We start from the raw sequence: 14,824 nt of genomic DNA on the forward strand, positions 1-14,824 counted from the left end.
TTAAATTCCAGACCTCACCAGTAGGCTCTGTTCATGTTTGAGGGTGACAATCCTAACTGCTAGCTGGGTTTGTTTAAGAGAGCCACAATCTCACCTGTGTGCTGGGTCCTGCTATGACACTTTTCCGTACCATCCAAGGGCTTTGTATTATAAGCATGTGTAGCAATCGTCTGTGACCCTCATACAGGTAGGGGAACCAGGACCTTACCATTTGCCCTAAGTCTAGCTATGTGAATGAATATCTCTTCTTTTTGCTGATTCCAGATACAAGATTCATTATCATGTCTGTGAGCTGGGTCCAATAATGAATCACCATCCTACCCGTGGCCATCATCTACCTGTGGACAAAATCCACAAGTAAGAATCACAATTCCACTTTTCAACAGCCTCCAGATGTAAAATTCAGAAGCTCGTCAGTGGTCTATATTCATGTGGGAGGGTGACACTTTTTACTGTGGGCTGGAAGTGCACATAAGAATCACAATTTCAGTTGTGTTCTGGGTCCTCTTATGACACTCTCTTTACCTCCATAGGGCTTTACATTGTTTGGGTGAGAGTCACAATCCCCTCTGAGACACTAGTGCTGTATAAACTCACAATCTTACCTCTTTTCCTAAGTCCAGATATGAGAGTCAACACCTCTCATATTGCTGGGTCCAAGTATGAAACTCATGACTGTGCCTCTTAGTTGGGTTCAGAAATGAGTGACCCTCTTACCTGTGGCTGGATCCACACATGACATTAAAAATTCAAACTGTGGACTCATCTGAGAGTGAGATTCAAGACCTCACCAGTGGGTTCTGTCTATGTGTGTGGATCACAATTCTTATTCTTGGCTGGGCGTGCATTTGAGAGTCACAATCTCCACTTTGTGCTGAGTTATGTAATGACACTCTCTGTACTACCCGATGGCATTATACAATATGAGTGAGTCTGATAATTTTCTGTGACCTTCACACAAGTGAGAAACCCAAAACCTTGCCTCTTGTCCTAAGCCTAAGAGCCAACACATTTTCTATTGGCTGGGTTCATTGTGCAAGTGAGTTGGGTTCAGAAATTTGTCACCATCCACCTGTGGCTGAATGCATGTATGACAGTAGAATTTCAATGGTGGAGTAGGTTCATGTGTGGATTCGGGACTTCAGCAATGGGCTCAGTCTATGTGTGAGGGTGGCAGTTCAAACTGTTGGCTAGGTGTGTATAGGAGAGTTACAATCTCACCTGTGGACTGGGCCCTGTAATGACCCTCTGTATTCCCCAAGAGCTTTATACCACATGTGTAAGTGTCATAATCTTCTGTTACCTTCTTACAAGTAAAAGACCCAGACCCCTAAGCCTAGCTACCAGAGCCAACATCTCTCACAGTCTTTTTTGTGTCAAATGTTTTAGGTGATGAGTCAAATGCTTTAGGTGATGAATGCAAAGATATGACACAAGGTGCACTGTAGGCAAGGCCTACGCAGCAGCCTCTCATCCCCCAGGTGTTGAGCCCGGTGCTAAGTCACAATGCCCAAAATATGGTAGGCCCAGGCAAAAAAGGAAAGTGACATTATCGAGATGCTGGGTCCATGACACATCACAATCCTCTCTACTGACAGGGCCCAAACAGAAGAGGAGAGTCACATTACTTGATAATCCATGAAAATATATGTCATAATACCTTTGAGGGCAGGACCTATGCAGGAGAGTCGCACCAAGTAGGTCTTAGACTCAGTCATATGCTACAATATACCAAGTATGCAGGGCCCAGGCAGAAAAGGAGAGACATCACCTCGATGCTGTGCCCAGTGATACATCACATTCCCTTTTTAAGCAGAGCGCAAGCAGTGGGGGAGAGCACATCACATAGGAGCTGGGATCAGCAGTCTGCCACAATCACCCCTGCGGACAGGGCCTATGCAGGAGAGTTGCATTACCTGCATGCTGGGCCCGGTGACACATCACAAATCCTCCTGTGGGAAGAGGCCAAGCAATAGGGAAGAGTCACATCACCTAAGTACTGGGTCAAGCAAATTGTCACATTACCCCTGGGTGGTGGGGGGGTTCAGGTAGAAGGCTCACATCACCTAGGTAGAAAAACTTAACACAATGCCCCCTGTGCACAGGGCTCAAATAGAAGTGGAAAGTTGCATACCTTTGACAGTGGTTTCAGCTACATGTCACCATCACTTTAGTGAGCAGGGCCCAGGAATGTGAAAAGAGTCACACATTTAGGTGCGCAGTCAAGTGAGATGTCGCAATATTCACTGTGCACAGGGCCCAGGCAGAAAAGGAGAGTAACATCAAATAGGAGATGGGTCCAGGAGTATGTCTCCTGTAGGGAGACCAGGCAGAAGGATCACATTACCTGTGTGCTGGGCCCAGTGATAAGTTACTCTCTTTCTTGTGAGCATGGCTGGGGCGAGAGAGAAGAGTCACATCACCTAGGGTCTGGGCCCAGAGGTTTATCACAATCTGCCCTATGGGCAAAGCCAAAGCCAGAGAAGAGAGTCACATAAAATAGTGAATTAGCCCAGAGATATGTCACAAAGCCCTCTGTGAGAAGGCCCCAGGCAGGATACTCACATCACCTTCGAGCTGGGCCCACCAGTATATCACAGTGCCTTTTGAGGGCAGGGCCCAGGCAAAAGAGCAACATCACATTGGTGTTGGGACCTGCAATATGTCACAATCTTCCCTGCAGACAGAACCTAGGAAAAAAAGAGTCAAATCAGCTAGGGGCTGGGATCAGTAATATGTCACAATCTCATTTTGTTTTTTTGAGTTTTTTTTTTTTGTTTGTTTTTGTTTTTGTTTTTTGAGACAGAGTTTCATTCTCGTTGCCCAGGCTGGAGTGCAATGGCATGATCTCAGCTCACTGCAACCTCTGCCTCAAGGGTTCAAGTGATTCTCCTGCCTAAGCCTCCCAAGTAGCTGGGATTAGAAGCTTGCACCAACACACCTGGCTAATTTTTGTATTTTTAGTAGAGAGAGGGTTTCACCATGTTGGCCACGCTGGCCTCGAACTCCTGACCTCAGATGATCCCCTTGACTCAGCCTCCCAATGTTGGGATTACAGGCATGAGCCACTGTATCTGGCCACAATCCCATTTTGGAAGAGTCGCGTCACCTTTGTGATGTTCATAGAGTTGTGTCACAATGCCCTCTGCAGGCAGGAGCAAGGCAGAAGAGTAACCACCTGGGTTGTAGAGCAACAATACGTCACAATGGCCACATTGCGTAGATCCCAGGTGTGGAAGTTACATAACCTGTGTGTAGAGCCCAGCGATATGTCACAATGCCCCCTGTAAGCAGTACCAAGGCAGGAGGGGAGAGGAGAGGAGAGGAGAGTCATCACCTGAGTGTGAAGACCTGAGTGTGATGTGTTATATGCCTTCTTTGGACAATGCCAAGGCAGGAGAATAGAATCACATTACCTAGTTGTTGGGTCTAGCAATGTCACAATCCCATCTGTGGGCTGGGCTCTCACAGAAAAGTAAAATAACTCAAATATTGGGCAGAGGCATATTTCACAATCACACCTGCATGAAAGGCCAGGGATGAGATTAACAGTCCTGCACATTTCTCAATTCCAGGTATCAGAGGAAACACTTCCTGTATGTTGGGTCTGTGTACATGATTCACAGTCTCAACAGTGGACTGGAGCTGTGCATGAAAACCTCAATTCGTCCTTCAGACTGTCTCCTTAGTGGAGTCACAGCCTCACGAGCGGGCTGAGTTTTGGTCTGAGAGTCACCAAACCCCCTGTGGACTGGATTTATATATGAGATTCAATTTTCCAACTTTCAACTGCTTCTGGGTGTGAGATTCAGGACGTCAGCAATGGGCTGTGTTGGTGTTAATGGGTGACAATCTTTACTGTCATCTGGGCATGCGTGCAGCAGTCACAATCTCACCTTTGTGCCGGGTCCTGTTAGGATACTCTCTGTACCAGCTGAGGGGTTTTTATGGTATGCGTGAGAGTCACAATCTACTCTAATACTTTCTGGCTGGTACGGGCCCATGATCTTACCTGTGGCCATAAGCCCACATCAACATCTCTCCAATTGGCTGTGTCCAGATGTGAGAGTGCTCAATGAACCTATAAGCTTAGTTTAGAAATGAGTCACCATCCCAATTCCATCTGGATATTCGCATGTGACTGTCACAATTCTAACTGTGGACTGCATCTTTTCGTGAGATTTAGGACCTCACGAGTGGCCTCTGTCCATGTGCAAGGGTGACCATCCTGTTGTCAAAATTTGCATATGAGAAACACAATCTCACCTCTGTGCTGGTCCCCTTGATGACACTGTGCCACCCAAGGGCTTTATGTGATAGGCAAGAGCATGACAATCCCCTGTGATTTTTGTAAAAGGAAATAACCCAGACTCTTGTTTTGCTAAACCAAGCTACAAAAGACAGTATCTCTCCTACTAGTTGGTTCAGAGTATGAGAGTAATCAGCACACCTGTGATGTACAATGACTTCTGCGGGCAGGGCCCAGGCAAAAGAATCAGACAATTACTTCAGCAAACTTGGATTCAATCAAACAATTATCTAAATAGCGACTGCAGGTTCATCAAGTCAGGTCCAAAATAGTGGACGTCACAGCACATTCCTACACTGAGAAGGTAGGCAGCTTCCTGAAATGCTAATCTGGTCATGAAGCATTAAATTGCTATACCATCAGCTTATTTCAAAGACCTCACCTTTGAAAGTGAAGCTTTGTTTATGTTTATGTAAACAACATTGTACAGCAATGTACAATTCTGGGTTTGTATTGTGGCATAGAGTAGGGTAGTAAGTCTGTATCTGCATCCTGATTATATACTAAGGTATTGAAAATGTCTTTTTGTGAACATCCTGTGTACACCTAAATATTTACATAGATGTACTTATATAATTCAGTATGTGTGTTTATCTACCTATGAATATCTATATCCAGATATATTTATTTTTGTATTTTTATTCATAAAAGTAAAGATGTAGAAGGTGGAAATGTTGATAGGTATTGATACTGATAGTGATATATAACGATAATTCCATAGATGTATACAACGTTCTGGCCTACAAACTCTGTCTAGGGAGTAGTACACACATGGAGGTATGCTATAATGTCCATCCATCTGCATTTAACTTAAACAAAGTAAGCATTGGTCCTTGTTGCTGACTTCTGGGAGATGAAAATTCACTAAGACCATGAGAGTGATTCATGCCAAATCGAGGATAACCCATTTTATTCTAGTGAACACAGAACCAAAAATTAACTAGCATCTGCTGAAAAGCCCTAACCCAAATATGCAAATGCTGAAAACTTTTCTTAAAAGCTTCCACCAATTGTGGTAATTATTTTTTTTTTTTGAATATATGACCAAAAAAATAAATTCTTGTCTTTTGGTTTGTTGGCTGTGGAGAAGAAACTTTATTTGGCAGGGAATGAATAGTAGAGGTCTGTGACTTGAAGATACACTGCTGTACTGAGTGAATTTTAGTTTCCTTGGACGCTTTCTTCTGTAGGTTATATAACATGCAGGGTTATATAAATATGTGTATGTAATGACCATTTATGAGTATGTCTTGGAAAAACTAAAAGTATGTCAGAGGTCATTACCTTATGCATGCTTCTCAACCCTATGCATGCTTCTCAACACACGTGAATACAATCAGCCAATTAGCTCAGCTCAGGTGATTCATATTAGCCGATTAGATCAGCCAAAATCATTCTAATCAGTCAATTAACTAGCTCAGCAAAGGTGAGTTCAGTCTATTAATTAGCTGAGCCTAGGTGAGTTTAATCGGTCACTTTTGACATACCAGGTGATTCTAATTAGTCAGTTAGCTAAGCCCAGGTCATTTCAGCCAGCCAGTTAACTCAGCCTAGGTGAACTTTTTCTGAGACAGGGTCTCACTCTGTCACCCAGGCTGGAGTGCTGTAGCACGATCTTGGCTCACTGCAATGTCTGCCGCCCAGGTTCAAGTGATCTCTAGCTTCAACCTCCTGAGTAGCTGAGACCACAGACATGTGCCACCATGTGTGACTAATTTTTGTATTTCTTGTCGAGATGGGGTTACCCCATGTTTCCTAGGCTGGTCTTGAACTTCTTCTTTTTTTTTTTTTGTTGGTCTTGAACTTCTGTGTTTAAAAAGATCCGCCTGCCTCGGCCTCCTAAAGTGGTGGGATTACAGGCATGAGTCACTGTGCCCAACCTTAAGCCCAGGTGATTTTAATCAGTTAGTTTAGCTCAGGTGAATTCAGTTGTCCAAGTAGCTGAGTTCAGGTAATTCCAATCAGCCAATTAGCATAGGCCAGTTAGACCCAATCGGCAAATTATCAAAATGGTGACGATGGATACTTCAAGGCAGGCCCAAAATGGTGAACGAGGTTAGCACGTTCATACACTCAGAAGCAAAACAGGACTCTGAAATGCTCACCTGGACGTAAAGATTTACATAGCTTTACAGTTAGCTCACCTTCCAGACCTTGCCTTTAGAGACGAAGCTTTGAAAATATTTACAGTATTTCTTTTACTGGCTGAAGAAGTGAGTTTTTGAGTAAGGCAAGAACATTTAGGAGTTCTTACTTGAAGATAGACTACAAGGCTTACAGCAAATTTCAGAGTTTCTTGGATGTTTTTCTCTATAGACTTAGATACAGATAGAAGACATGTAGATAAATACATACTACACACAGGGTCGTATAAATATGTCTATGTAACGTTCATCTGTCCCAAAATAAATGGGAGTCAGTGATTCATTTCCTACGATGCTCTCTCATGACAGGTGAATCCAATCAGACAATTAGCTCAAGGCAGGTGATTCAAATCAGTAAACTACTTCAACTCTGGTGAATACAATCAGCCAATTAGCCCAGCCTATGTCATTCTAATGAACCAAACAGCTCAGTCCAGGTGAATCTAATCAGCCAATTAGCTCAGGCTGGGTGATTCTCAAGTCAACTAGCTAAGACAGGGTGATTTCAATAAGTCAATTAGCCTAGCCCATGTAAATTCATTTGGCCAATAAGCCAGTTAGCTCAGCCCAGGTGAATACAATCAGCCAGTTAGCTAAACCAATGTGGTTCCAAATAGCCATTTAGCTAAGCCCAAGTGGTTCCAGTCAGCCAGTTACCTCATTGACATACTCATATAATTCTGTTTCTGTGTCTTTTAAAATCTACCCATGTATGTCTGTATTCAGATGTATTCATCTTGGTACCTATATTCATATAGAATAAAGACATAGAAGATGGATGTATTGGGAGGTATTGATAGAGAAAGTAAAAAAACAAAAAACCTTCAATGCACGTATAGACTTATCTGTCCTGTAAATTATGTCTAGAATAGTACACAAATAAAGATAGATTGTGAAATGCCTCCTGTTAGATGTAATGTGTATAAATGTGTGTATATATATACACACACACACATATATATAGCAGTGATCCTTATTGCTCAATTCTGGGAGTTAGAAAAGCCCTAAGGCCATGCAAGTCATTCACTGCTAGGGCAAGAATGATCTTTTTATTCCAGTGATACATTAGCCCCATTTCACAGGCTATAACTCAAATTTGAGAATGTTCATTTCTTCCTATTTTCATCAAGAAAAGGGCTCTTGTTCTTAACTCTGAGCATGTGATGTAAAAATACACTTTTGTATTTTTTTCTTTGTGGCTGTAGTATGGTTTTTATGGTCATAAAAAAATTAGGTCTGTTTTCAGAAGATACACTGTGATGTTGAACACAAATATATTGGTATATGGTACTTGGCCAAATTTCAGCCAGACAATAGTGAACATGCACAGAAGTGCCAAAGGTAAATTTTTTTGGAGATGTCAAAGCTTTCTTGTGAGAAAGGTCAGGAATGTTTTCAGGCATCTCTGGTTCCTCATAAATGCATGATTACAACCACACTAAGCTGGTTTGATGAGACACTACATTACAAACAACTGGGTGCCAGGTGACAAGGACATTTTTACATTTATAAGAATAATGTGATGTGTGTGGCTTGGATTGGATGAATCGTCACTGAGTTAATCGATTGGATTAATCTGGCCTGGAGGGAAAGAAAATTCAAAGTATTTCTGACCTGTTTTTTTCTTGGGGGCTTTTTTTGTAAATATAGACAAAAATATAAGATTAGTGAATACACAAACATACACACACAGAATGGGTCCCCTGTGTATGTTCATGCAAAGTCCGTGTATGCATATGTCTGGTTAAAAAGTCTCAGGAAAAAAGTATGTCAGAAGTCATTTTCCTTCACAACTCCTGCAAATCTGGTGAATTCAAGAAGCCAATTAGCTCAGCCAGGAAAATTCAGTTGGCCAATCCACTCAGCGAAGACAGTGTGAATAGCCCATTAGCTAAATGTGAAAAACGAATCTGTGCATCAAGGCAGGCACAAAATGGCTGACATGAACAACACAGTCATAGAGTGAGTAGAAAAACAGGGCCCTAAACTGTTAAGGTCAACATAAAGTCTTATTCGGCAGGAATGGAAGCTTCCTTCTCAGGCTTTGCCCCCTAACATAAAGTTTTGTTGATATTTATACATAACATTATATGTCTGCATTTCAGTCTGTGATGGTATGGAGCCATATAGGTGAGAGTAAGTCTGGGTCTTCATCTTCCAGACAGAATGGGAGATTAAAAATGTCTCTCAAAAAGTGTCTTCTGTATACATGAACATTTATGTAGACAAACATATAATTCTGTATGTGTGTTTATTGCCTTTTGTATAACTATATCCAGATTTATCATTCTATACATATTCATACAGAATAAAGATAGAGAAGGTGAAAGTATTGATAGGTATTTCTACTGGTAGCAATTAAAATAAACTTCCATACACGTAAAGTCCTATTTGCCTTTTAAACTACATCCACAAGGGTACACAAATGGAGGTATTCTCTGACATACATTCTGCTGCATTTAATGTATATGAAGAAAGAATTGGCCCTTGTTGCTCACATCTGTAAACAGAAAATGTACTAAGGCCATGAGAGTCATTTACTGCCAAGAATGACCTTTTTCGTTCTAGTGAACTGAGACAAGAGATACATTAGCACCAGCTTAAAGACCTTACCCAAACTTGCAAATGCTGAATAATTTTCTTTAAACTTCCAGAAATTCAGGGGCTCTTTTGTATGAACATATGACATAGCATGATAATTTGGGGATTTTTTTGTTTTGTTTTGTTGTCTAGAGAAGTAACTTTTTAGGTAGAGAAAAAAAATTAAAGTCTGTGACTCAAAGTTAGTCCACTATGTTGAAAGGAAATTTAAGTTTTCTTTGGATAGTTTTTTTTGTAAATTTAAGTACAGATATAAAATATGTAGATGAATGAACACATACAAATCACAGCTTTATGCAGATATGTCTATGTCATTTGCATTTGTGAGTGTATCTCATAAAGAAGTCTCAAAGTAGCAGGCCGGGTGCGGTGGCTCAAGCCTGTAATCCCAGCACTTTGGGAGGCCGAGTCGGGTGGATCACGAGGTCAGGAGATCGAGACCATCCTGGCTAACACGGTGAAACCCCGTCTCTACTAAAAACACAAAAATCTAGCCGGGCGAGGTGGCGGCGCCTGTAGTCCCAGCTACTCGGGAGGCTGAGACAGGAGAATGGCGTGAACCCGGGAGGCGGAGCTTGCAGTGAGCTGAGATCCGGCCACAGCACTCCAGCCCGGGTGACAGAGCGAGACTCCGTCTCAAAAAAAAAAAAAAAAAAAAAAGTCTCAAAGTAAAAGTAAGACATTATTTTACTACGCATTTCCCTCAAGACAGGTTAATTCATTCAGCTGATTAGATCACCCCAGGTGATTTCTTTTTTTTTTTTTTTTTTTTTTTTTTTTTTTTTTTTTTTTTTTTTTGAGACGGAGTCTCACTCTGTCGCCCAGGCTGGAGTGCAGTGGCCGGATCTCAGCTCACGGCAAGCTCCGCCTCCCGGGTTCACGCCATTCTCCTGCCTCAGCCTCCCGAGTAGCTGGGACTACAGGCGCCCGCCACCTCGCCCGGCTAGTTTTTTGTATTATTTTTAGTAGAGACGGGGTTTCACCGTGTTAGCCAGGATGGTCTCGATCTCCTGACCTCGTGATCCGCCCGTCTCGGCCTCCCAAAGTGCTGGGATTACAGGCTTGAGCCACCGTGCCCGGCCTTTTTTTTCTTTTTTGAGACGGAGTCTCGCTCTGTCTCCCAGGCTGGAGTGCAGTGGCCCGATCTCAGCTCACTGCAAGCTCCGCCTCCCGGGTTCACGCCATTCTCCTGCCTCAGCCTCCCAAGTGGCTGGGATTACAGGCGCCCGCCACCTCGCCCAGCTAGTTTTTTTTTTTTGTATTTTTTTAGTAGAGACGGGGTTTCACCATGTTCGCCAGGATGATCTCGATCTCCCCACAGGTGATTTCAATCATTCATTAGCTCAACCCAGGTAATCCAATTAGTCAATTAGCTCAGCTCAGGTGAGTAAAATCAGACAATTAGCTTAGGCCAGGTGATTCCAATCAGCCAGTTAGAGACGATAGACCCAATCAGTCAATTATCAAAACGTCAACAGTGAATTCCTCAAGGCAGAATTACAATGGTTGACGGGAGTAGCGCATTCATACATTGAAAATAAAAGCAGGGCCATAAAATGCTAATATGATCATAAACTATTACATTAGTTTACTGTCATCTTCCCAAATCTTTCTCATGTAGGGCAAGCTTTGTTTACATTTAAACAAACAACATTGTATGTCTATGTTTCATTCTGGAATACTATTGTGTCAGAGTAGAGAAGCAATTCTAAATCTTTATCTATAATATATACTAAGGTATTGAAAATGTCTTTTGGCCAACATAATGTGTATACGTTAATATTTATACAGATGTAGTCATATAATCCTGAATATGTGTGTATGTTTCTCTACTTATGTCTGTATTCAGATGCATCCATCTTCGTTATCTATATTTATAAAAAATAATGAGGTATGACCAGGTGCGGTGGTTCACACCTGTAATTTTAGTACTTCAGGAGGTTGAGGGGGGTGGATTGCTTGCGCTCAAGGGTCTTAAAGAGCCAGGTATGGTGGTATGTGCCTGTGGTCCCAGCTACTTGGGAGGCTGAGGTGGGAGGATCACTTGAGCCCAGGGGACAGAGCTTGTAGTGAACCTACATGGTGCCACTGCTCTCCAGCCTGGGTGACAGAGTGAGAACCTGTCTCAATAAAAAATAAGAATAGTGATGTATAAAGTGGAAATATTGATAGATATTGATAGTGATAGTAACATAAAAAGATGATTTTATAGATGTATAAACTTAACTTTCCCATAAACTACACAAAAAATAGTGCAAAAATGGAACTATGCTCTTACATATATCTTTCTGCTTTTTACACTTTTGGAGGCCGAGATGGATGGATCACGAGTTCAGGAGTTCAAGAGCAGCCCGGCCAACGCGGTGATACCCCATCTCTACTAAAAATACAAAGAAAGGAAGCATCATTCCTTGTTGTTCACTTCTGAAAGACAAAAATGCATTAAGGTTATGAAAGACATTCATTACCGGGTCAAGGGTGACCCTTCTCTTTCTGGTAAACATAGGACCAGAAATAAAATAGCCTCAGCTTAAAGGCCCTCACTCAAATGTGAAAATTGCTGAATAATTGTCTTTAAAGCTTTCATAAATTCAAATAATCATTTTAAATGTGTCATAGGAATCAATCCTTGTATTTTTGTTTTCTTTGCTGAAGTAGTGACTTTTAGGATAAGAGAATAAAAGCCAAGGGCTGTAACTTGAGGATTTACTTCAACACTGAAAAAAAAAGTTAGTTTTATTGGACACATTTCTCTGTAGATTTTGATATAAATATGAGATATATAGATAGATCAACATATACAAACACACAGGATTATGTAAATATGTCTAGGTAATGTCAATCTGTAATTTTTTCTAAAACAGCCCCAAAATAAAAGTAAATCAGAGGTCATTTTTCTACACATTCTCTTTAGAAACGGTGAATCCAGGCAATTAGCTCAGCTCAGGTGAATCCAATCAGTCAATTAGCTCAAACCAGGTGACTTTAATAAGGTAGTTAGCTGGACTCAGGTGGATCCAATTATGCAATTGTCTAAATAGGGCCTGCAGATTCATGAAGTCAGGCCTAACATAGAGAACGTAAATAGCATGTTGATACAGTGAGAAACAGAGCAATAGCCTGAAATGCTAGCCTGGAAATATAGCATTATATAGCTGTACGGTCAGCTTACTTTCTAGACTTATTCCCTGAACCTGAAGCTTTGTTTACGCTTATACAAACAACATTGCTTGGCTCTGTTTCATTGTGAGATGTTATTGTGCCATAGAGTACTGAAGTTCATATACATTTGTGTTCTTAGTGTATACTAGAGCACTTAAAATGTCTTTTCAGAACATGCTTTGTATACATAAATGTTCACACAGACATACTCATGTAATCCTGCATGGGTTTTTATTTACCTTTCTACCTATGTATATCTATATGCAAAAATATTTAGCTTTGTATGTATATTTATACAGGACAAAAATGTGGAAAATGGAAGTATTGATAGGTATTGATTCTAATAGTGGGATAAAAAATACTTTTCTCCATGTATAATCTTAACTGTCTTATAAACTATATCTAGAATCACACATATGGAAGGATGTGTTTAAATACAACCTGCTGCATTTAACATCTATGAAGAAAGCATTGTTTCTAGTTTATTTCTTCTAGGAAATAAAAATGCACTAAGGCCAGGGGAGTCATTCATTGTCATGTAAAGCTGGACTCTGGCCATATTTCAACCAGGTGATAGTGAACATGTGTTGAAGTGTCAGTGGTGGCTCTTATTCTCCAGGCTAAGGCTTCTACGTGAAAAAGGCTAGGGTCCCTGCTGTCAGACACCTCAGGCTTGTCCTAGCTGTATGGTTAGAATTCCACTGAGCAGGTATAATTAGACCCTGAATTAAAAACACTCGAGTGCCAAGTAACAAGAACATTTACACATTTATAAGAATGATGTGGCTGGGCGCCGTGGCTCAAGCTGTAATTCAACACTTTTGGAGGCCGAGGTGGGTGGATCATGAGGTCAGGAGTTCAAGACCAGCCTGGCCAACACGATGAAACCCCATCTCTACTAAAAATACAAAAATTAGCTAGGCGTTGTGGCACACGCCTGTAATCCCAGCTCACCCCATTGCACTCAAGCCTGGGTGACAGAGCAAGACTCTTGTCAAAAAAAAAAAAAAGAAGAATGTGATGCAATATGTGGCTTGGATTGGGTAAATCACCGCTGAGCTAAGAGGCTGATTTGATTCACCTAGTCTGGAAAGATAGAAAATATAAATGACCTCTTACTTAGCTTTGTTTTGCTTTGTTTTGTATATGTATTTATCAATATGATATGTGAATAGTGAAACATATACACCCAGAATGGTTCACATAGGTGTATCTAGCTAAAGTCCATTGATGCTTATGCCTAGTAAAAAAGCCTCAGAAGAAAAGTAGGTCAAAGTTCATTTTCCTTTCCTACCCATCCAGACCAGGTGAATTCAATGAGCCATTAGCTAAGCTCAGGTGATTTGAATCAGCCAATTAGCTCAACCCAGGCAAATACAATCAGCCATTTAGCTAATTTGGGAAAGCAGAAGCATCAAGAAAGACCCCAAATGGTGGATATCAACAACAGAGGGCAACAGTGAAATAAGAAAAAAAAAAAGGCAGGGCCTCAAATTCCAAGCTTTCCGATTAAACCTTACATAACAGTACGGAAGCTTACTTCCTAAGGCTATGTCCCTCAATGCTCAGCTTTGTTGATTTGTATACATGACATTGTATGCTGGGTTCCAGCCTGAGATGGTATTAGAATCATATAGGTGTAACGTAATCTAGTCTTGCGACATCACTTTCGCTGGAGGGAATGTTTTCTGAAACTTATTTTTCTCTTGGACTTATTTTCTGTCTACATAAATATTTACATAGACAAACTCTAATTTAGTTGTTTGTGTTTTTATCTATCTACCTACACACAAATATTATATCCAGATCCAAAAAAGCTATCATGCTGTTATATTCATTTAAAGCGGTAGCGACAACATAAAGAGTGTAAAGATCTTGATTAGATATTTGTACTCTTCGTAATATAAAAAAGGAAAAACATAAACTTTCCATTACATGCAAAAACAAAAATTTTATTTTTGCTTTGTTTTTTTAATTTTATTTTTTTTTTTATTTTTAAAAAACTATACCCCCAAAGGAGTACACTAAGAGAAAGCATTGTTCTGACAACATTCATAGCTTTCATGTCTGAAGAAGTGGAAAAAAAAATTGGTTTTAGGGGCTTTTCAAAAACCTGGGTGAGCGGAAAGACATCGGAAAATTAAAGTTTAAGGCCTCCAAGTCACTTAAAGGATATCTTCTTTCTTCTGGTGGACAACATTGAGACCAGGAGAAAAATAAAAATAGGTTTTTCAGGCTTTTTTTTATTTAAAAAAGATTAAAGGAAAAACATGACCTTGTAGGAGAAACATTTCCCCAAATTAATATCCTAGAAAGGCATTTCAAGGCCTCCACTGAGTGTGACTAGGGGGCCTGAGTGGGGCAGCATTTAATAGAAAAGGGGTTTTAGGGAGGGAAGGAAACCAAAAGAGCTAGTGCAAAATTTTTATAGGGGGGATTTACAATGTATTCTTAAAGGGCTTCCCCTACATAGAATACAGGTAGTTCACAAAAAACTCGCTCAATTATTTAGACAGAATCTATGAAAGCTTAACTTTTGAATATGTGGGGAGAGGCCAGATCTACTTGTGCTTCTGATCTGCCAACCTCCCCAGATTTTTTCTCTCCC

The 14,824-nt window shown here is 40.8% G+C and overlaps 1 protein-coding gene across 1 annotated transcript in view; it reads right to left on the reverse strand.

The window, feature by feature from the left end:
• LOC115900722 (zinc finger protein 728-like) overlaps window positions 1-14,824 on the reverse strand; it is a 90,267-nt gene that overhangs the window by 72,662 nt on the left and 2,781 nt on the right.

The sequence above is a fragment of the Rhinopithecus roxellana genome, chromosome 12 (assembly GCF_007565055.1).
Source record: "Rhinopithecus roxellana isolate Shanxi Qingling chromosome 12, ASM756505v1, whole genome shotgun sequence".
Taxonomy (NCBI): Eukaryota; Metazoa; Chordata; class Mammalia; order Primates; family Cercopithecidae; genus Rhinopithecus; species Rhinopithecus roxellana.